The sequence below is a fragment of the Hylobates moloch genome, unplaced genomic scaffold (assembly GCF_009828535.3).
Source record: "Hylobates moloch isolate HMO894 unplaced genomic scaffold, HMol_V3 SCAFFOLD_27, whole genome shotgun sequence".
Classification (NCBI taxonomy): domain Eukaryota; kingdom Metazoa; phylum Chordata; class Mammalia; order Primates; family Hylobatidae; genus Hylobates; species Hylobates moloch.
Genome location: NW_026652302.1, coordinates 3711033 through 3731143, shown reverse-complemented (window position 1 = coordinate 3731143; position 20111 = coordinate 3711033). Strand labels below are relative to the sequence as shown.

The window sequence follows — 20111 nt, the reverse complement described above, 5'->3', positions numbered from 1 at the left end:
ATATATATATATATGATTCAAGGGTATTAACTGCATTCACAATGTTGTGCAACTATCACCACTATCTTTTTACAAAATTTTTTTATCACCCCAAACAAACTCTATGACCATCAGCAACAACTACATACTCCCCTCTGTCCCAGTCCCCATAACTTCTTATCTACTTTATGTCTGTACAAATTTGCCTATTCTGGTATTTCATATAAATGGAATCATACAACATATGTCCTTTTGTGATAGACTTATTTCCCTTAGCACAATGTTTTCAAGTTTCATCCATGTTGTAGCATGTTTCAGAACTCTATTACTTTTTATGGCTCTATATGCCACATTTTGTTTACCTTTTCATAAGTTGATAGACACCTGGTTTGTTTTCATCTTTTGGCTATTGTAAATAATGTTGCAATGAATATTGGCATACAAATATCTGTTTGAGTCCCTGTTTTCAATTCTTCTGGGTACCTACCTAGCAGTGGATTTGATGAGTCATATGACACTCCCATGTTTAGCGTTTTGAAGGACCACCAACTATTTTCCATGGAGGCTGCACCATTTTACATTCTCACCAGCAACATACAAGGATTTCAATTCCTCCACATCCTTGCCAACACTTTTTATTTTCTTTTTTAAAGAAAATTATAGCCATGCCAGTAGTTGCAAAGTGGTATCTCAATTTTCTAATGATTAGTATTGTTGAGCATCTTTTCATGTGACTATGAGCCATTCATATATCTTCTTTCAAGAAATGTACCATTAAATTGTTTGCCAGTTTTTAATTGGGTTGTCTGTCTCTTTGTTTTTCAGTAGTGTACTCGTTCACACTGCTATAAATAACTACCTAAGACTGGGTAATTTATTTAAAAAAAAAGAGGTTTAATTGACTCATAGTTCTACAAGCTGTACAGGAAACATGGCTGAGGAAGCCTTAGGAAACTTTCAGTCATGGTAGAAGAGGAAGCAGGCACATCTTACATGGCCAGAGCAGGAGGAAGAAAGGGAAGGGGGAAGTGGTACACACTTTTAAACAAGCAGATCTTGTGAGAATTAGCTATCACAAGAACAGCAAGGGGAAAATCTGCCCCCACAATCCAATCACCTCCCACCAGGGCCCCCTTCCAACATTGAGGATTACAATTGGACATGAGATTTGGGTAGGAACACAAACCCAAATCTTAACAAGCTGTAAGAGATCTTTTTATATCTTGAATATTAATTCCCTATTAGAAATATGATTTGCAAATATTTTCTCCCATTCTGTAGGTTATCTTTTCAATTTCTTCACAATGTCCTGTGATGTACAAAAGTGTTTGACTTGTGAAATCAAGTCCAATTTACCTTTTTCCTTACTATATCTTGAGGCTACTTAGAGACATACACATACCAAAGTGATAGACCTTTTGATTAAATGAACCTTTTCAATTGTATCTGATAATATTTGATAGCTTATTATCATTTGCTTATTTTTATGACTTCCTCCTATTTATTTAAATATCTCTTTTACAACTATGAGTAATTCTAATCTTAAGTCTTTTGGGGTTTAAGTGTATTAGCAATTATTTCTGGTAACCCTTATACATGGCAGCTTATTTCCTTGTTTATTTGGTGATCTTTAATAATGAGCTCATAATTGGATATTTTTATGTGGAAAACCTATGAGTCTAAACTGGGGTTGCATGGGCCAAAGAAACTTTGCATTTGCATCTGTTGAAAGTTAAGAGCACTTGTGTGCTGGGAACAATCTAGCCCCTTAAAGTTGTGTGGACTAATGAAGAATTTCCTGTATCAGCATTTCCACCTTAAACTGTCACAGGATTTAATCTCCCAATGGATGGTAGCACTAGAAAAAAACAATTGCCCTCAGGGCAACCTTGGGGCTTTCTGTGATTGCTTTTTGTTCGCTAATCTTTTATATCCTTTGGACAGTGGAGAAGGATGCCCTCAAAGATTTCCTTTATTTTTTACTTTTAAACCAAAAATAAATTAAAAGGCATATTTGTTCCAAAGTAAAAGCTTATTTTTTCATTTGTTTATTTGTTTTTTAAACTGGAGAATTTTCAGAAAATTTATTCTGCCATACTGCCAGAAGGGGAGGTCCAAAATGATCAGTTTCTAAATATCACACTATTTCAAGGATAAAATAGATTGTTGCTTCAGGGAAAGCATTACTGGTAGCTGCCCTTGATGAGCTTATTAAATGCTAGGTTTTCCTTATCAGGGATGCTAATTTAGTAGCCTAATTGTTACAGTTAACTATAAGGGGCCACCTCGATAATGGATCATCTGGCCCCAGTCAGGTCTTCAGATAACTGCAGCCCAGGCCAAGACCTGACTACAATCTCAGGAAAGACCCTGACCCAGAACTACTCAGCCAAGCCACTTTCAAATTCATGACATGCTGAAACTGTGGGATATAAGTACTTGTTGTTATTTTAAGCCACTAAGTTTTGTGATAATTTATTATACAGAAATGATAACTAATACATACTGTCATTACTAAAATATTAAGATCCATTATTTTTCTAACAGAAAATGTGTACATATAGTCCTAGGTTGAAATCAGTCTTATGCTCTAGTTTCTTTAAGGATAATTTAGTGAGACCATAAACAACATATTTGGATGAATACATACATAAGGACCAAACCATGGTCATTCACCAAGTCAATCATACAAATGCTTAGAAGCAAATCTTATGCCTGACTCAATAGAAAAATCTACACTACCTGTAAAAAAAGGCATCATAAGAAACTGATGAACATGTTTCTTATTCTCTTTCTCTCAGGGGAACTATATACATCCAACTAACAGAGTTCTTCTGTTTTTTTGTGTGCACATTTACATTTTCTCCTGAAAAATAAAAGCAGTGCAGAATTTGCAAATGATAATTTCAGATTCACTGTGATTTCAGTAGCACTATTAGTTGTGGTAATGATAATAAATTATATCGTTAGTTAACAGAATGCCACTCAGCAATTTTTTCCAACTTTAACACTAAGGCTTAAAAGAAATTATGTTGCAAAAATGCAATAGTTTGCAATGAAGTAAAAAATGTCTTCTACATAGTGAATATAATTGTCACTGTTAATGCTTGGAATATATGACGATTTTTTAAATGGAGCTCTTCTTGCTTGATCTACTTTTTATTACAGCATGTAGGTGACAATAAAGGCTGTTAAAAGGTGGTATGTTTGATCACAGCCCATGGGTACCAATAAAGAGCCTCTATTTATTTAAATAAAAGTAATTGCTGCTAGTGTAAAATGAAAAAGATACTCTATGTAATCTTTATTTGGACAAAATGAGGACCTCTGGGCCATTAGTAAGCATAATGCACGAAAACCTCACATGCACTTGGAAAGAAGCCTTTGTTCAGAAAAAAATGGCAACATTCAGCTACTTAAAGCAGAAATTTACTGAAGCTAGATGATAGAAAATACAATGAGAACCCATTTTGCTTTATGAATCTCTTTGTTTTAGATCAGCATTAACAACTACAGTCAACTTTTGGCTATTTGTCACTCAGCCATACTCTTTGTTTCATTGCATTGATTATTTATGTCTTAAATTATAACTATTCTTTTTTTTTTTTTTTCTGTAGCTTAAAGAACAGCTTCAAGGGCAAGCATGAAAGGAAATTTCTGAATGGAGTACTTGGCTGTGCATGCAGCTCCAAAAGAAATAAAACTGTTTGTTGTCTTGACACACACCTTAGGATCAATTATTCTCTCAGCTAACATAGGCCTCATCAATTTATTTTCTGTATACTGGTACAGTATTGACACGATGTTAATGAGAAAAGCAAATGGGAAAATGTAAGTTCATCAAAGTTTCCTTCTTTATTTTTTTATTTTTTAAAAATCAAAACAGTGTCTTTTAGCATGAAATAGCCCTTATTATTTAAACCTGCCTCCTAAAGTTAAAAGTAGCTTTGACAAGCATTCAATTAAATCTTCTACCTGACGTTAGCTGTAGCACATAAGCCAAGTGTCTAGCTAGTCCATGTTTGAATTCCTCCATCATTACTCAGCTTTCAACAAACACAGGTAGCTCACTTAATCTTTAGTCATCATAAATGGATGAGTTTCTATACCTCTCTGGAGCAAAGATAGCTAGATTGGTTTTCTCCCTGCTTAAAACAAAGCTGGAAACTTCCTCAAAGTTTTTTAGCCTCTTATATTTGAGGTTAGAATTTAAGGAGGTAAATAATCATTCCACCATGTCCCTGAAGACTAAAGTATAATTGATGATATTATTTCATTTATTCTTTTACCTAAAAGTAATGACTAGAACAACCTCATACTGTTGAGGAAGTGAATCATCCACAGATAAAATTTGTTGCTATGCTTTAGGGTGACTTTGAATCAGAACTCAAGAGAAGAGAAAGCAATTTCATAATTAGTCAAGAACAAGCTGTGATGTTAAACAAGGATGCCCAAGCACATAATTCCACACAATAGTCTTGAAAACACTAGCTTCTTAATCACTTCTTTGTTTTGTACCCAAATTATCTGTCGTGCCATTTTAGCTAACACCATGATCAAGCCTTTCATCTCTAGTTTGTTGCCAACGTATCTCACACATTCAGTAATGACCTCTGCTCACTGGAGGCTTGCCTCACGAGCCCTAGCTCTACTTGGGTTTCTAAAAGTCTGTCTGAGATGGAGAAGAAGCATTAAGAAGTTAATAAATCTAACAAATACATCTTTCTAATGAGCAGGGCTATACCTTATAACACCATGCAAAAATTTAAAAAGATATAAATCTATCTTGTTAAATGATAGAATTCAGCTTTTAGATGAATAGGCTGGTTCATTCAGAAACCATCAGAGTATCATGTCCCTGATCAGAAACAGCCGAAAATTCTATTTTAGTAATTCTGAATAGTAAATAGATTTTCTGCTGTTTTTCTGTAATGATTTAGGATGCAGACAACTGTGTTTAGGTAGCAAATTTTCAGTCCTGTGATACATTTAGTTAGGCTTTGGTTTCAGGCCCCCTATATATACTGACCCCTGTCAAACAAAGCCTTAGAAGGTATACTCATGATTTTCTATTTTTTTTCTAAAAGAAGTATTTTATGAGCTTTAGTCCCCATGAAACCTAGATCTGCCTGTGCACTTATTTGATGGACTAGGTATTCTGGAGAATGTTTTGAAGATCCATGTTCACCACCCCCAAAAAGATAACAATCCTGTTGAAGAAATAACATATATACACACCAAAGAATCATCTGTTAGTATGTGAAAGGTATAGTGTTTGGAGTCAAAGACATAATCTCCAAATCCCAGCTCTGCCATCTACATCCTGTATGTAATTATAGGACAAATATATTAACTGCCGGATCCCTTTAAATCATGCAAAAGACAGACATAATACTTAAATCACTGGATTGTTCAGAGGATTAATAAAAACAAATATGTGAAAACAAAACGTCTGCATTTACCATATCCACATACATGTTATTTGAATCATCATATCTCAGGTTTTATGAGAACTTAAAGAAGATCTATTCAACATTCAATATTTGGATCCTCTCTGTAATATCCCCAAGTCATGGTTGCCTATATTCTGCTTGGCTATATCCAGTGGTAAGGACTAAGGCAGTACACTTCATATAATTAATTACTTAAATATATGGCATAAGAGTTTCTGGTTTTTATTTTTATTGTTTTTGTTTTATTTTGGTATTCAGGTACAGATGTCTGATTAATGACATTTATATATATACACACACACACACACAAACATTGAGGAGTGAGGTATTGGCTAGAAATTCCCTTTCAGCTCTCTCCCACATGCTGAGGTACTATCACAAAACCAATGAAGCAGTGGGTTCCCCAGCACACATTATAGCCTGAGAATGGAAAGTTGCCTGAGATCCAATTTTGGGCCAGTATATAAAATTGCAATAGAAAAATGTATAAAGCCTCAGAAGGAATGGTGAGAGTGAGGAGGGGCAACAAGGTGAGAGTAGTGTCATGGAAAATCAAAGAGAAGTATCAAAAGAGGACATAGTTAGTAACATCAAATGCCACTGAGATATTATTCTACAACATGTTCTGATAACTATAAACCAGATTCAGGCTCCATGAGATCACTAGTGAAGTGGTGGGTAATTGAGTGGGAGTGAGTTTTGAAGCCAGAGCATGAAGACAAAAAGCAGAAACTCTTGGCCTTTACTGGCAGGGGGTGGGATAGGATAGCATTCAGGCAGCACTTCAGAGAGAGAAGTGAATGAACTACAAACTGCAGGGAAGGAAGCAAACGGGGTTGAAAATACCTACAGAAGATTACATGTCACATGGAGTGAGGTGTTGGTCCACTTACCCTGAGGATAAGTGATGAAATTCAGAGCATGGAAGCCTGGGTTAACCTTAAGGCAAAAAAGGGATGTTCTGCCCTTGCAATGAGAGAAATTGTTGGGATAAAATATGTATTACTCTGTTTTCATGATGCTGATAAAGACATACCCAAGACTGGGTAATTTATAGAGAAAAAGAGGTTTAATGGATTCACAGTTCCATGTGGCTGGGGAAGCCTCGCAATCATGATGCAAGGCGAAAGGCACATCTTACATGGCGGCAGACAAGAGAGAATGAGAACCAAGTAAAAGGGGTTTCCCCTTATAAAACCATCAGATCTTGTGAGGCTTACTCATTATCATGAGAACAGTATGGGGGAAACTGCCCCCATGATTCAGTTATCTCCCTCCAGGTCCCTCCCAGCACATGTGGGAATTATGAAAGCTACAATTCAAGAAGAGATTTGGGTGAGGATACAGCCAAACCAAAGCCAAGAAATTTCATGCTGTGAGCCATGGCTTGGCTGAGAGTTTCTAGGCATCTACTAGTATGTAGACCAGGGCAGCAACTGCTGTCAATACTTAAGAGTTCCAAATAGAACCTTCCAGAGGGGTTGCCCCAAAAGGTAAAGCTAAAGCTGCCAGCTGTAGCAGGCTGCAGATGAAGGTCACCCCAGAAGGACTCTTCTCAGGTACTTGAGGTGGGAGGTGCTAAGGATACTCACCTCTAAACATAATATTTTTATTTTTAAGTCAATGTTATTATGCATATTTAACGGCTACAACATGATGTTATAACATACATTTATATAGTAAAATCATTACTAGAGCAGACCATATTAACATGTTCTTCCTTCAAATAGTTAGCTATTTTTCCTCCACTATGACAAGAGCAGCTATAATCTACTTATTTAGCAAATATCCCTAATACAATACACTGTTTTTAACTAGAGTCATCATATTTTACATTAATCTCGGGACTTGTTCATCCTACATAGTTTCTACTTTGTATCCTTTGACCTACTTCTCCCTTTTTTCTCCCCCAAACCCGCTAACCAAGGTTTTATTGTGGTTCAATGTGCTATCTTTATATATTTGACCCTATTTTTTAAGATAGTACATATAAGTAAAATCATGCAATATTTTTCTCTGTGTGTCTGATTTAGTCTTCTAGATTCATCCATGTTCTGGCAAATGAAAGAATCCTCTCCTTTTTAAAGCTGAATAATATTCTATTATACTATTATACATTACATATGTATAAGAGTTTATTTTTTAACTTTTATTTTAAATTCAGGGGTACATGTACAGGATGCGCAGGTTTGTTATATAGGTAAACATGTGTCACGGGATTTGTTTTATAGATTATTTCATCACCCTCTTATTAAGCCTAGTATCCATTAGTTGTTTTTTATCCTCTCCCTCCTCTCACCCTCCACCCTCCAATAGCCCCAGTGTGTGTTGTTCCCCTCTATGTGTCCATGTGTTCTCATCATTTAGCTCCCACTCATAGTGAGAACATGTTGTACTTGATTTTCTGTTTATGCATTAGTTTGCTAAGGATAATGGCATCTAGCTGCATCCATGCCCCTGCAAAGGATATGATCTTATGCTTTTTTATGGCTGCATAGTATTCCATGGGGTATATGTACCACATTTTCTTTATCTAGTCTAACCTTGATGGGCATTTAGGTTGATTCCATATCTTTGCTATTGTGAATATTGCTACAATGAACATATGTGTGCATGTGTATTTACAACATATGGATCATATGTTCCTTTGTATACATACCCAGTAGTGGGATTGCTGAGTAGAATGGTATTTCTGTCTTTAGGTCTTTGAGGAATCGCCACACTGTCATCCACAATGGTTGAACTAACTTACACTCTCACCAACAGTGTATAAGCATTCTCTTTTCTCTGCAACCTCGCCAGCATCTGTTATTTTTTCACTTTTTAATAATTGTCATTCTGACTGGTGTGAGATGGTATCACATGGTAGTTTTGATTTGCATTTCTCTGATGATCAGTCATGTTGAGCTTCTTTTAATATGCTTCTTGGCCGCATGTATGTCTTCTTTTGAAAAGTGTCTGTTCATGTTCTTTTTGTTTCTTGTAAATTTATTTAAGTTCCTTATAGATGCTAGATATTAGACTTTTTTCAGATGCATAGTTTGCAAAAATTTTCTCCCATTCTGTAGGTTGTCTGTTTACTCTGTTGATAGTTTCTTTGGCTGTGCAGAAGCTCTCTAGTTTAGTTACATTCCATTTGTCAATTTTTGCTTTCATTGCAATTGTTTTTGGTGTCTTCATCATAAAATCTTTGGACATGTGTATGTCCTAAATGGCATTGTCTAGGTTGTCTTCCAGGGTTTTTATAGTTTTGGGTTTTATATGTAAGTCTTTAATCCATCTTGAGTTAATTTTTGTATATGGTTTAAGGAAGGGGTCCAGTTTTACTTTTCTGCTTACGGCTAGCCAGTTATCGCAGCACCATTTATTGAATAGGGACTTCTTTCCCCATTGCTTGTTCTTGAATGGTTTGTTAAATATCAGATAGTTGTAGGTCTGTGGTCTTATTTCTGGGTTCTCTATTCTGTTCCATTGGTCTAGGTGACCATTCTTGTACCAGTACCATGCTGTTTGGTTACTGTAGCAGCACGATATAGTTTGAAGCCTGGTAGTGTGATGCCTCCAGCTTTGTTCTTTTTAGTTAGGATTGCCTTGGATATTCAAGCTCTTTTTAGGTTCCATATGAATTTTAAAATATTTTTTCTACTTCTGTGAAGAATGTCAATGGTAGTTCGATAGGAACAGCATTGAAGCTATGAATTGCTTTGGGCTGTATGGCCATTTTAACAATCAAGATTCTTCCTACCCATGAGTATGGAATGTTTTCCCATTCGTTTGTGTCATCTCTAATTTGTGTGTGTGTGTGTGTGTGTGTGTGTGTGTGTGTGTGTGTGTGTGTGTGAGAGAGAGAGAGAGAGAGAGAGAGAGAGATACTTTATTTTCCAAGTAATACTGATTAAAAATATTTACACATTTATTTTTTAAAAAGCCCACAGTTTAGCACTCTTATTTATATGGCTTTAAAAGTTATAGCACAAGATATTTACATTAAGGATTGGGGGAAAAGATTCCATCAAAAAAAAGCCTGATAATTATATACATGTTTTTCCCTGTACTTTATTTTAAATACATTAATTTTTAAATGATGCTCATCTTTTTTTCATCTGGTAGTAAAATACTAGTGCAACTTTCAATCAAAATAAAATTTACCACAGAGGTAAATAAATTTTCCCAATTGAAATTGGCATTTCGGCTGCCACTAAATAAAATTTCTCAACCTAACTTAAGCGAAAAATAACTCATGGTTGTTATTATAAGCAAAAATATAAAGTACTATAGCATTGGCTGCATTGCTCCTTACAACACAGACTTTGAAAGAAACAGATGCTTTACAGAAGTTTAGCTGGTTTTGAAATGGCACATGGGTGTGGACTTTTTTTTCTTAACATTCTCAAAATTTTGCCACCACTCCTCTCTCTGTTGCAGAGATGGCATCTGTGAGTACTGGGGTAGACCACAACGTTTGTTCAAACTAAAGAAAGCCAAAATTTAACTGCACAGTAACAATGCAATGTTCATCATGCAGCCTTGTGTTTCCTATATATTCGATTTTCTAACATGTATTAGAATAAACTTGTATTCTAATAATTTAAGTTTGATTTTATAATATGAAAGAAATTTGAGGAAGAACATGACCTGGGAAAGAGAAGAGGGAGAATTTTTACCACAATGAAAATAGATACAGTCATATGCAACCTTGTAATAAGAATATAATCCACTTAAGTTTCCAGAAATGTACTTCTCAAAACTCCCCTTAATTTAGGGAACAGATCCCTCCTCTGTGGCACTGAGCCAGGGGAGAGGAATCAATTTGTTTCAGCAAAAACAATTCAGCACAACAACAAATAGCTTAACTTTGGTCCACTTGTCTGTTAGCTTAAGGACAGTCATACTGCCCATAATCCATTCAAAAACCCAACAAGTAAATTTAAAAATATATTCATGTGTAATTTTATTCTAAAACGAGCATAGCAGTTCTGTCCTCATTCTCTGCCTTTTCAGCTTCAGAATCCACTGTTGGCTTGCTCTCTAATCCTCAGCATCTTCATGATCTTCCCTGGCAGCCTCAGCAGCATCTGCTTGGCTAGGTTGTCTCTCCTCTCGGTTCATAGATTTCTGGGGTCACATGGTCCAAGTCTGCTTCTAGAAGTTGAGCTTGTACTTCCACTGGCATCTGATTTATCCATTCAAAGTGAAGCTTCTCTACATGTACTTGGCAGTACCTTCTTCATTCTGAATTCGACCCACTTCTAGATAACTTATTTGGCCCTACTCTGGAAGCACACTCATGTGTGAACAAAGTACCTGGCTGTCCTGGAGCAGATCTGGATGGACGTGTTCCACAGTCACTTGTGCTGAATCCACCTGGACCTGAAGCAATGGTAGCACACGCACCTTCCCAATTTGTTCTATAATAGTCGTTGATGTCACAGGTTCAGTTTGCACACGTTTCTACTGAAAGAACTTCTTCCATTACTAGACGCTCTGAAATAGTGTCACTGAGATGCCTCATTAATTTACTTCCTTGCATAAACCACAAGTCACATAAAGAACAATGGTTGGGTTTATATCCAGTGTGTATTACCAAGTGATCTTTGAACTGGTCCCAGCTGTTAAACACACTGTTACAGACATGGCATTTATGGAGCTTCTTTCTTCCTTTTTTGCATCTACTCCAGTTTGGCATGCAGTGAGGTGACATTTGAGGGTGCTATTTCTAGCAAATATTTCATGACAATTTGGACATTCAAAAGGTTTTTCACCTGTATGTTTTCTAAGATGTTCTTTAAAATGTCCAGAACAGTCAAACTGCTTCTCACAGTACTGACATACATAAACTTTCTTCCCAGTTCTTTGCTTCTTAGTGACTCCACCTTCTTCAAGATGGTAACAATTTAGGTGCTGTTTCCATGTGCTCTTCCAAAGATACCTTTCATTGCATATTTCACACTTGAAACTCTCAGTAGAGTGTGATTTCATGCGTTCCTTCAAATGATAAAACGATTTAAATGAACCATTACATTTCTCACAATGGAACAAGTCCTTGTGATAACTGACGTTCCACAGTTTCAATACTTTCTGCTTGTATGCTTGTAGGGTCAGATGCATGGCCATCTTCTTCTTTAATCTGCCCTTTTCTGTCACCTTGATATTTGCTGGTAATATCTGCCAACAGTGCTAGAGCAGAATCATTAGAGGAACTTGTGTTCTGTGTGTACTTTATGGATGCTTGGCAGAATCCACTTCCTCTAATGTTTTGATGCCTTCATCTTCACTTCAATTGTGCCTTCAGCAATCTCTACCTCAATTTCAACAGGTTCTGATTCTGCAGATGGCAATGATTCTGTGATAACATTTGAAGTTGCTGCAATCTTCCTTTTATTTGGCCACTTTTTTTCCTGTGGTATTTTCCTCTAATGGAGCTGAGTTTTCTTTGTTCCTGACTTCAAGGGCTTTCATAATGAAGCAGGAAATTTTCCCTGACCCCTTCATGGGTAGGAACTGGTGTGCAGGTGCTGGGGCTAGCCGGCCACTTCGGCACCAGCTGAGGCAAATTCTACTCATTGGAACCCGTTGCACTCAACCCACCACAGGAGGGAGCATGCAGGTGAGCGGGCGCAGGAGTCAGGGCAAGTGCTTTTGGGTGCTGGCAGGAGCAAAACTCTATGCGGGCCCTGTGGACTCCATCCCTGGCAGGACCCTCCAACCTCGGCTGGACTCCTCTCTAAAGCAACACCATCAAGCCATCCCTTTGAAGTCAAGCTGCTTCTCTCTGATGTCAAACCAGTCTCTGATGTCCAGCTGCTTCTTTTCTTCTCTGCTCTCTGCCAATGGAGCCTGGGGTTTTTATAGGCACAGGATGGGGTTGGGGCAGGTCATGCTTGGCTTTGGAAATGACATTCGAGTGGGAAAACAGGAAGGCATGCTCTCACTTTGGGTTGCTGTCCCAGGCTTGAATGTGGGACCCTTGCCAGGGACATGCCCTCCTTTGCCCAGAATTTCCCTGCCTCCTATCCCTATCAATAACTTCTAGCATTTGTAGAACTCTGCTGCTTTCCATACATCATTGGCTTCTTCTTCTCCTGTATCAATTATTTTGCTGTATATGTGAACTGAATTAAATTACAAAAGGTCATTTTACCAACACCTTCTATCTCCACCAAAGGTTCCTGGGTAAATTGAAATAATTCATAGAAGAACTTACTGCAAGCAGCCAAAAGAGCCTCGTGAGCCTTAAAATGGTGTCTGTTGACAATCAGGATTATGTCAGTAAACCAGTCCTGATCTTGCTGTTTATTCAGTCAGTCGAGGATCATCTTAGAATGTTCAGGAAACTTTTGAAAACATTTCATCCTCTCTTCAACCTCCATGGCCATCAGGTTGCCCTAGTTCATGGTCTGTCCTCCTTCTGAAGCAGGAAATTTTCCCTGGCCTTTTTACAGGCAGGAACTGGAGTGTGGGTCCTGGGGCTAGCTGGCTGCTTTGGCACCGGCTAGGACAAACTTCACTCACTCGAACCCGCTGCGCTCAACCCCTCTGAGGAGGAAGCATGTAGGTGAGCAGGTGCAGGAGCTGGGGTGAGTGCTTTTGAGTGCTGGCACAGGAGCAAAATTCTGTGCGGCCCCACAGTACCATCTAGGGTGGCGTACCTGCCACCCCCAAAGCCCCTGAGGGCATGTGTTACAGTGCTCTTTTAGCTTTGCCATCCACAGATAGCTTAACAGCTCAGTGGGGCCTCTGCCTTTTCACATGAGGTGGTTGCTCTCCACCAGCAAGGGCAGAGGGTCATTGTGACAGCCTTCATCCACACCCGTGGCACCTGAGCTCTTGTTTGGCATCCAGGAAAAATTGGGTCACACGAGCAAATTGAAGGAAGGTGAATGCAGAGGATTTTATTGCTGATGAAAGTGGCTCTCAGAGGGAAGGTGAAGTGAAAAGGGAATGGAGTGAGAAGGTGATTTTCCAGGGAGGACCGGACTCTTCTCTGAAGCAGTCTGATGGCTGTCAAGCCATCCCTCTGAAGTCAAGCTGCTTCTCTCTAATGTCAAACCATAGTCTCTGATATCCAGCTGCTTCTCCTCTTCTCCACTCTCTCTGCTGGTGGAGCTGGGGGATTTTATGGGCACAGGATTGGGGGCAGGGCAGGCCATGGGTGGTTTTGGAAAAGGCAACATTTGTTCAGGAAAACAGGAATGCATGTTTTCACTTTGGGCTGCTGTTCCAGGCTTGAGGGTGGGACCCTCACCAGGGACCCATCCTTTTCTACCCAGAATTTCTCTGCCTCCTGTCCCTATCACTTCCCCTCCTCAAAGCCTCTCATTCCTTGCTTTCCCTTCTCAGGGCATAATGTACCCCACACCCTTCCCTACCCCTCCATTTCCCCACAAGAGCCGGGGTTCTCCCTCTTCTCAGGCCTTGCTGGTGCAGGTGTGCTCAGTTGGACACCTGGGTGGCCACAGTACCACTAATTTCTTTGAGCAGTGCTTTGTAGCTCTTCTTGTAGAGATCTTTCACTTCCCTTGTTAGCTGTAATTGTGATGGGATTTGTTTGTGATTTGGCTCTCAGCTTAACTGTTGTTGGTGTATTGGAAAGGTAGCAATTTTTACAAATTGATTCTGTATCCTGAGACTTTGCTGTAGTTGCTTATCAACTTAAGAAGCTTTTGGGCTGATATGATGGAATTTTCTAGATATAGGATCATGTCATCTGCAAACAGAGATAGTTTGACTTCCTCTCCTCCTATTTGAATGCCCTTTATTTCTTTCTCTTGATTGATTGCTCTGGCCAGAACTTCCAATACAATGTTGAATAGGAGTGGTGAGAGAGGTCATCCTTGCCTTGTGCCTGTTTTCAAGGTGAGTGCTTATAGCTTTTGTCCATTCGGTGTGATGTTAGCTGTGGGTTTGTCATATATGGCTCTTGTTATTTTGAGGTATGTTCTTTCAATACCTAGTTTATTAAGAGCTTTTAACATGAAGGGATGGTAAAATTTTATCAAAAGCCATTTCTTCATCTATTGAGATAATCACATGGTTTTTGTCTTTAGTTTTGTTTATGTAATGAATCACATTAATTGATTTGTGTATATTGAACCAACCTTGCATCCCAAGGATGAAGCCTAGTTCATCATGGTGGATAAGCTTTTTGATGGGCTGCTGGATTTGGCTTGCCGGTATTTTGTTGAAAATTTTTGCATCAATGTTCATCAAGAATATTGTCCTGAGGTTTTCTTTTTTTTTGTATTTCTGCCATGTTTTGGTATCAAGATGATGCTGGCCTCATAGAATAAGTTAGGGAGCAGTCCTTCTTTTTCCATTGTTTAAAATAGCATCAGTAGGGATGGTTCCAGCTATTCTGTGTACATCTGGTAGAATTCAGCTGACAATCTGTCTGGTCCTGGGCTTTTTTAGGTTAGAAGGCTATTTATTACTGCCTCAATTTCTGAACTCATTATTGGTCTGTTCCGTGATTCAATTTCTTCCTGCTTCAGTCTTGGGAGAGTGTATGTGTCCAGGAATTTATCCATTTCTTCTACAGTTTCCAGTTTATGTGTATAGAGATGTTTATATTAGTCTCTGGTGTTTGTTGGTATTTCTGTGGGTTCAGTGGTAGTGGTAATATCCCCTTTATCATTTCTGATTGTGTTTATTTGGATCTTCTCTCTTTTCTTCCTTGTCTAGGTAGTAGTCTACCTATTTAATTGATTTTTTTCAAAGAATAAGCTCCTGGCCTTGTTGATCTTTTGAATGTTTTCTTGTGTCTCTATCTCCTTCAGTCAAGCTCTGATTTTGGTTATTTCTTGTATTCTGTTAGCTTTGGAATTTGTTTATTCTTGGTTCTCTATTTCTTTTAGTTGGGACATTAGGTTGTTAACTTGAGCTCTTTCTATCTTTTTGATATGGACATTTAGTCCTATAAATTTCCCTCCTAACACTGCCCAGAGATTCTGGTATGTTGTATCTTTGTTCTCATTAGTTTCAAAGAATTTATTGATTTCTGCCTTAATTTTGTTATTTATCCAAAGTCATTCAGGGGCAGGTTATTCAATTTCCATGTAATGTATGGATTTTAGTGAATTGCTTAATCATGGTTTCTAATTGCATTCATTGTGCTCTGCTCAGAGAGACTGTTTGTTATGATTTCAGTGTTTTTTTCTGCATTTGCTGAGAAGTGTTTTACTTATGACTATGTGATTGATTTTAGAGTAAGTGATATTTGGCAACGAGAAGAATGTATATTCTGTTGCTTTTGGATGGAGAGTTCTGTAGATACTTATCAGGTCCCTTTGATCCAGACCTGAGTTCAGGTCCTGAATATCTTTGTTAATATTCTGTCTTGATAATCTAATATTGTTAGTGGGATGGTAAAGCTTCCTCCTATCATTGTGTAGGAGTCTAAGTCTCTTCGGAGGCCTCTAAGAACTTGCTTTATAAATTTAGATGTTCCTGTGTTGGGTACATATATGTTTAGGATAGTTAGCTCTTCTTGCTGAATTGAACCCTTTACCATTATGTAATGCCCTTCTTTTTTATAATCTTTGTTGATTTAGAGTCTGTTTTGTCAAAAAACGGAATGGCAACCACTGGGATTTTTTTTTTTTTCTGTTTTCCATTTGCTTGGTAAATTTTCCTTCATCCCTTTATTTTAAGCCTGTGGATGTTATTGCATGTGAGATGGGTCTCTTGAAGACAACATACTGATGAGTCTTGGCTCTTTATCCAGCTTGCCACTGTGTATTTTAATTGGGGTATTTATCCAATTTATATTTAAGGTTAGTATTGTTATGTGTGGATTTGATCCTGTTGTCATGATGCTACCGGATTATTTTGCAGACTTGTTTATGTGGCTGCTTTATTTATTTATTTATTTACTTATTTATTTATTTATTTATTTATTTTTAGATGGAATCTTGATCTGTCATCCAGGCTGGAGTGCAATGACACAATCTCAGCTCACTGCAACCTCCACCTCCTGGGTTCAAGCGATTCTCATGCCTCAGCCTCCCAAGTAACTGGGATACAGGCATGTGCCACCACACCTGGCTAATTTTTGTATTTTTAGTAGAGATGGGGTTTCACCATATTGGCCAGGTTGGACCGGAACTCCTGACCTTGTGATCTCCCACCTCAGCCTCCCAAAGTGTTGGGATTACAGGCATGAGCCACTGCGCCTGGCCTATGTGGCTGCTTTATAGTGTCACTGGTCTGTGTACTCCAGTGTGTTCTTGTAATGGCTGGTAAAAGTTTTTCCTTTCCATATTTAGTGCTTCCTTTAGGAGCTCTTGCAAGGCATGTCTTGTGCTTATTAACTCTCTCAGCATTTGCTTGTCTGTAAAGGATCTTATTTCTTCTTTACTTTTGAAGCTTAATTTGGGCAGATATGAAATTCTCGGTTGGTATTTCTTTTCTTTAAGAATGTTGAATATTGGCCTCCAATCTCTTCTGGCTTGTAGGGTTTCCACTGAGAGGTCTGCTGTTAGTCTGATGGGCTTCCCTTTGTAGGTAATCTGGCCTTTCTCTTAGGATGCCCTTCTATTGTTTCTTTCATTTTGACCTTGATGAATCTGATAACTATGTATCATGGGGATGATCTTCTCATGGAGTATCTTACTGGGAATTTCCTGAATTTCCTGCATTTCCTTACTCTGCATTTTCAGAATTTGAATCTTGGCCTGTCCAGCTAGGTTGGGGGAGTTCTTATGGACGATATCCTGAAGTAAGTTTTCCAGATGGGTTCCATTCACTCCATCTCTTTCAGGTACACCAATTAGTTGTAGATTAAGTCTCTATATAATCCCACATTTCTCAGAGGTTTTGTTCATTCCTTTTCATTCTTTCTTCTCTGCTCTTGTCTGCCAGCCTTATTTCAGACAGACAGTCTTCAGGCTTTGAGATTCTTTTCTCTGCTTGGTCTATTCTGCTATTAATACTTGTGATTGCATTATAAAATTCTTGTACTGTGTTTTTCAGCTCTATCAGATGGGTTATGTTCTTCACTATACTTGCTATTTTTACTGTCAGTTCCTGCAATGTTTTATCATGATTTTTAGCTTCCCTGCATTGAGTTAGAATGTGCTCCTTTAGGTCAGTGAAGTTCATTCCTATCCATATCCTGATTTCTACTCCTGTCATTTCAACCATCTTAGCCTCAGCCTGGTTCTGAACCCTTGCTGAAGAGGTAATGTGGTCATTTGAAGGAAAGAGCACTCTGGCTTTTTGAGTTTTTGCATTCTTGATCTAAAGGAGCACATTCTTTTGCATATTTGTGGGCTTATCTACCATCAATCTTTGGGACTGCTAACTTTTGGATGAGGTTTTGGGTTTGTTGTTTGTTTTCTTTTAACCGTCTGGCCACTTTTCCATAGGGCTGCTGAGGTTTGCTGGGCATCTGCTCCAGTCCCTAGTTGCCTCAGATTTTCTGATACCTGGAGATATCACCAGTGAACGCTGCAAAACAGCAAAGTGGCAGCCTGCCCCTTTCTCTGGGAGCTCCATTCCAGTGGGGTACAGACATGTTGCCAGCCCAAATGCACCTGCAGGAGGTGGCTGGAGACCCTGGTTAGGAGGTCTCACACAGTCAGGAGGAATGGGATCAGGGATCCACTTAAGGAAGTGATCTAGCCATGCTTTCCTAGAGCAGCTGTGCTGTGCTATTGTATTGCTTCCGTCTGTGGTAAGCCTGGGCTCTCCATAGCCTGGAGACTGGAACAGCCAAGTTGCTGAAACAGCAAAGACGGCAGCCACTCTTGCTTCTAGGAGTCCGTCAGGAAGTTTTCAAACCTCAGATGGCCAGAGAACATCGACCCAACTGGCTGGAGGCCCCAGTTAGGAAGTCCTGTCCAGTGAGAGGGAATAGATCAGAGACCTGCTTAGGGAACCACTCTGTCCACACTTTTGTAGAGCAGCTTTGCCTTACTAGGGTATTGCTTCTGTCCCAGTAGGCTTGGGCTTGCCAAAGCTGGCAGGCTGGAACAGCAAAGATAGTGGCCCTCCTCTCCTCCCAGGTACTTCATCCTAAAGAGAAATCAAAACTCTGTCTACAGGAGAACACAGGCAGGGGTGGCTGTAGGCCCCAGTTTGGAGGTCCTGCCCAGAGATGATGAATGGATTGGGATCCTGTTTAAAGAAACAGTCTGGCAAAATTTTTGTAGAGCAGCTGTGCTATGCTGGGGGATCCCTTCTCTCCCCAGTCAGTCTAGACTCTCTGAAGCCTGCAGGCTGGAAAAGCTGGGTCATTCAAACAGCAAAGATAGTGGACCACCCTGCCCCTCAGGAACACCAACCTGTCCTAGGAAGGCACAACACTATTGCCAGGGACTGGCTAGAATTCCAAGCCAGTGGGTCTTATTCTGTGAGGCACCATGGAAGTGGGGCCCTCAGACCAATGCTGCTTGGGCCGCTGGATTCCACCCCCTTCCTAGGGGTACGTGTGGTCCACCTGCCTTCCCTGAGTTGCAGTCACTTTTACCAGGGATCCTGGAGCCAGAGTATGTAAAGCTCCTGAGACTCTGTGCACACCTGAGTAGCTGCTCTGCTGAGACTTCACACAGCTGTGTGTGTCAGACTGAAGGCCCTGGTGGAGTGGGTTCATGAGGGGATCTCCTGACCCGAGAGTTTCAAAGGTCTATAGGAGAATCATGGTTTCCCAGGGTCACACATTCACTCACCACTTCCCTGGGTAGGGGAGTTTCCCTTGGCTCTGTGTCACTCCTGCATGGGCTGTCACTCTGCCTTGCTTTTCTCCATTCTCCCTAGGTTGAGCTGTTTCCTTGATCAGCCCCAATGCAAGTACCTGTATGTTTCAGTTGAAGGTACTGTATTTTCTGCCCCTTTTGTTCCTCTCTGTGAGTGCCATACACCATAGCTGCTTTTAGTCAGTCAACTTGGCCCCACTCCATCAGAGTTTCTTTATCCACTCATTCACTAATGGATACCAAGGTTGTTTTAATATCTCAGCTACTTTGAAGAGTGTGAACTTTATCTTTTAAATATCTTTTAAAAATCTGTCAATTTCTCTCTATTCCCTCCACCAAGACCTAGTTTCAAACTCCAGTCTTTTCTTTGACAGACAACTGGCTGCAGATTGTCTCCCAATGGGTCTCTCTCACCCACTTTTGACCCTTTCTGATGATTCTTCACACTATAGCCAGACTAAACTTTTAAAAATACAAATCTGATTATGGGTAATGTCTGAATAAAATCTATAATGCTCTCACTCAAGATGAAGAAAAAAATTAACATGGCATACATGGCTTTTCACAACCTGACATCTTACATCTACCTTATTTCTCATCTGACTCCTTGCCTCCTCTTTCCCTGAGTTCCAATTAAGTTGATACTTTTTAGAATCAAACAGCATAACATGATTTTTCCTAATTCATTCTGTTCCTTTTACCTATTCTGCCCTACCTATTATTTAGATTAAGTTCAAAATTCATTTCCTGAAGGGATCCTCCTTAGTACTTCTACATACTCTCATACTTCTTATACTTTCAAATCATAAGTTTATCATGGCTTATAATTATCAACTTTTGCAATTAATTAATTAATGTCTACCTCCACAACTAGACTATATGTTTCTTAAGGGCAGCATTCAAGTCCATTTGTATTCGTTGCTCTGTATGAGCAGAAACACAGTGTCTGGCACATAGTAAATATTCAGAAATATTGTTTCATTCA

General features: G+C 39.1%; 1 protein-coding gene and 1 pseudogene across 4 annotated transcripts in view; both read right to left on the bottom strand.

Moving 5' to 3' along the window:
* Positions 1–20111, bottom strand: part of LOC116463091 (laforin) — a 358522-nt gene that overhangs the window by 121745 nt on the left and 216666 nt on the right. The gene's annotated exons all lie outside the window — the stretch shown is intronic.
* Positions 10384–12858, bottom strand: LOC116463090 (zinc finger protein 131-like; annotated as a pseudogene).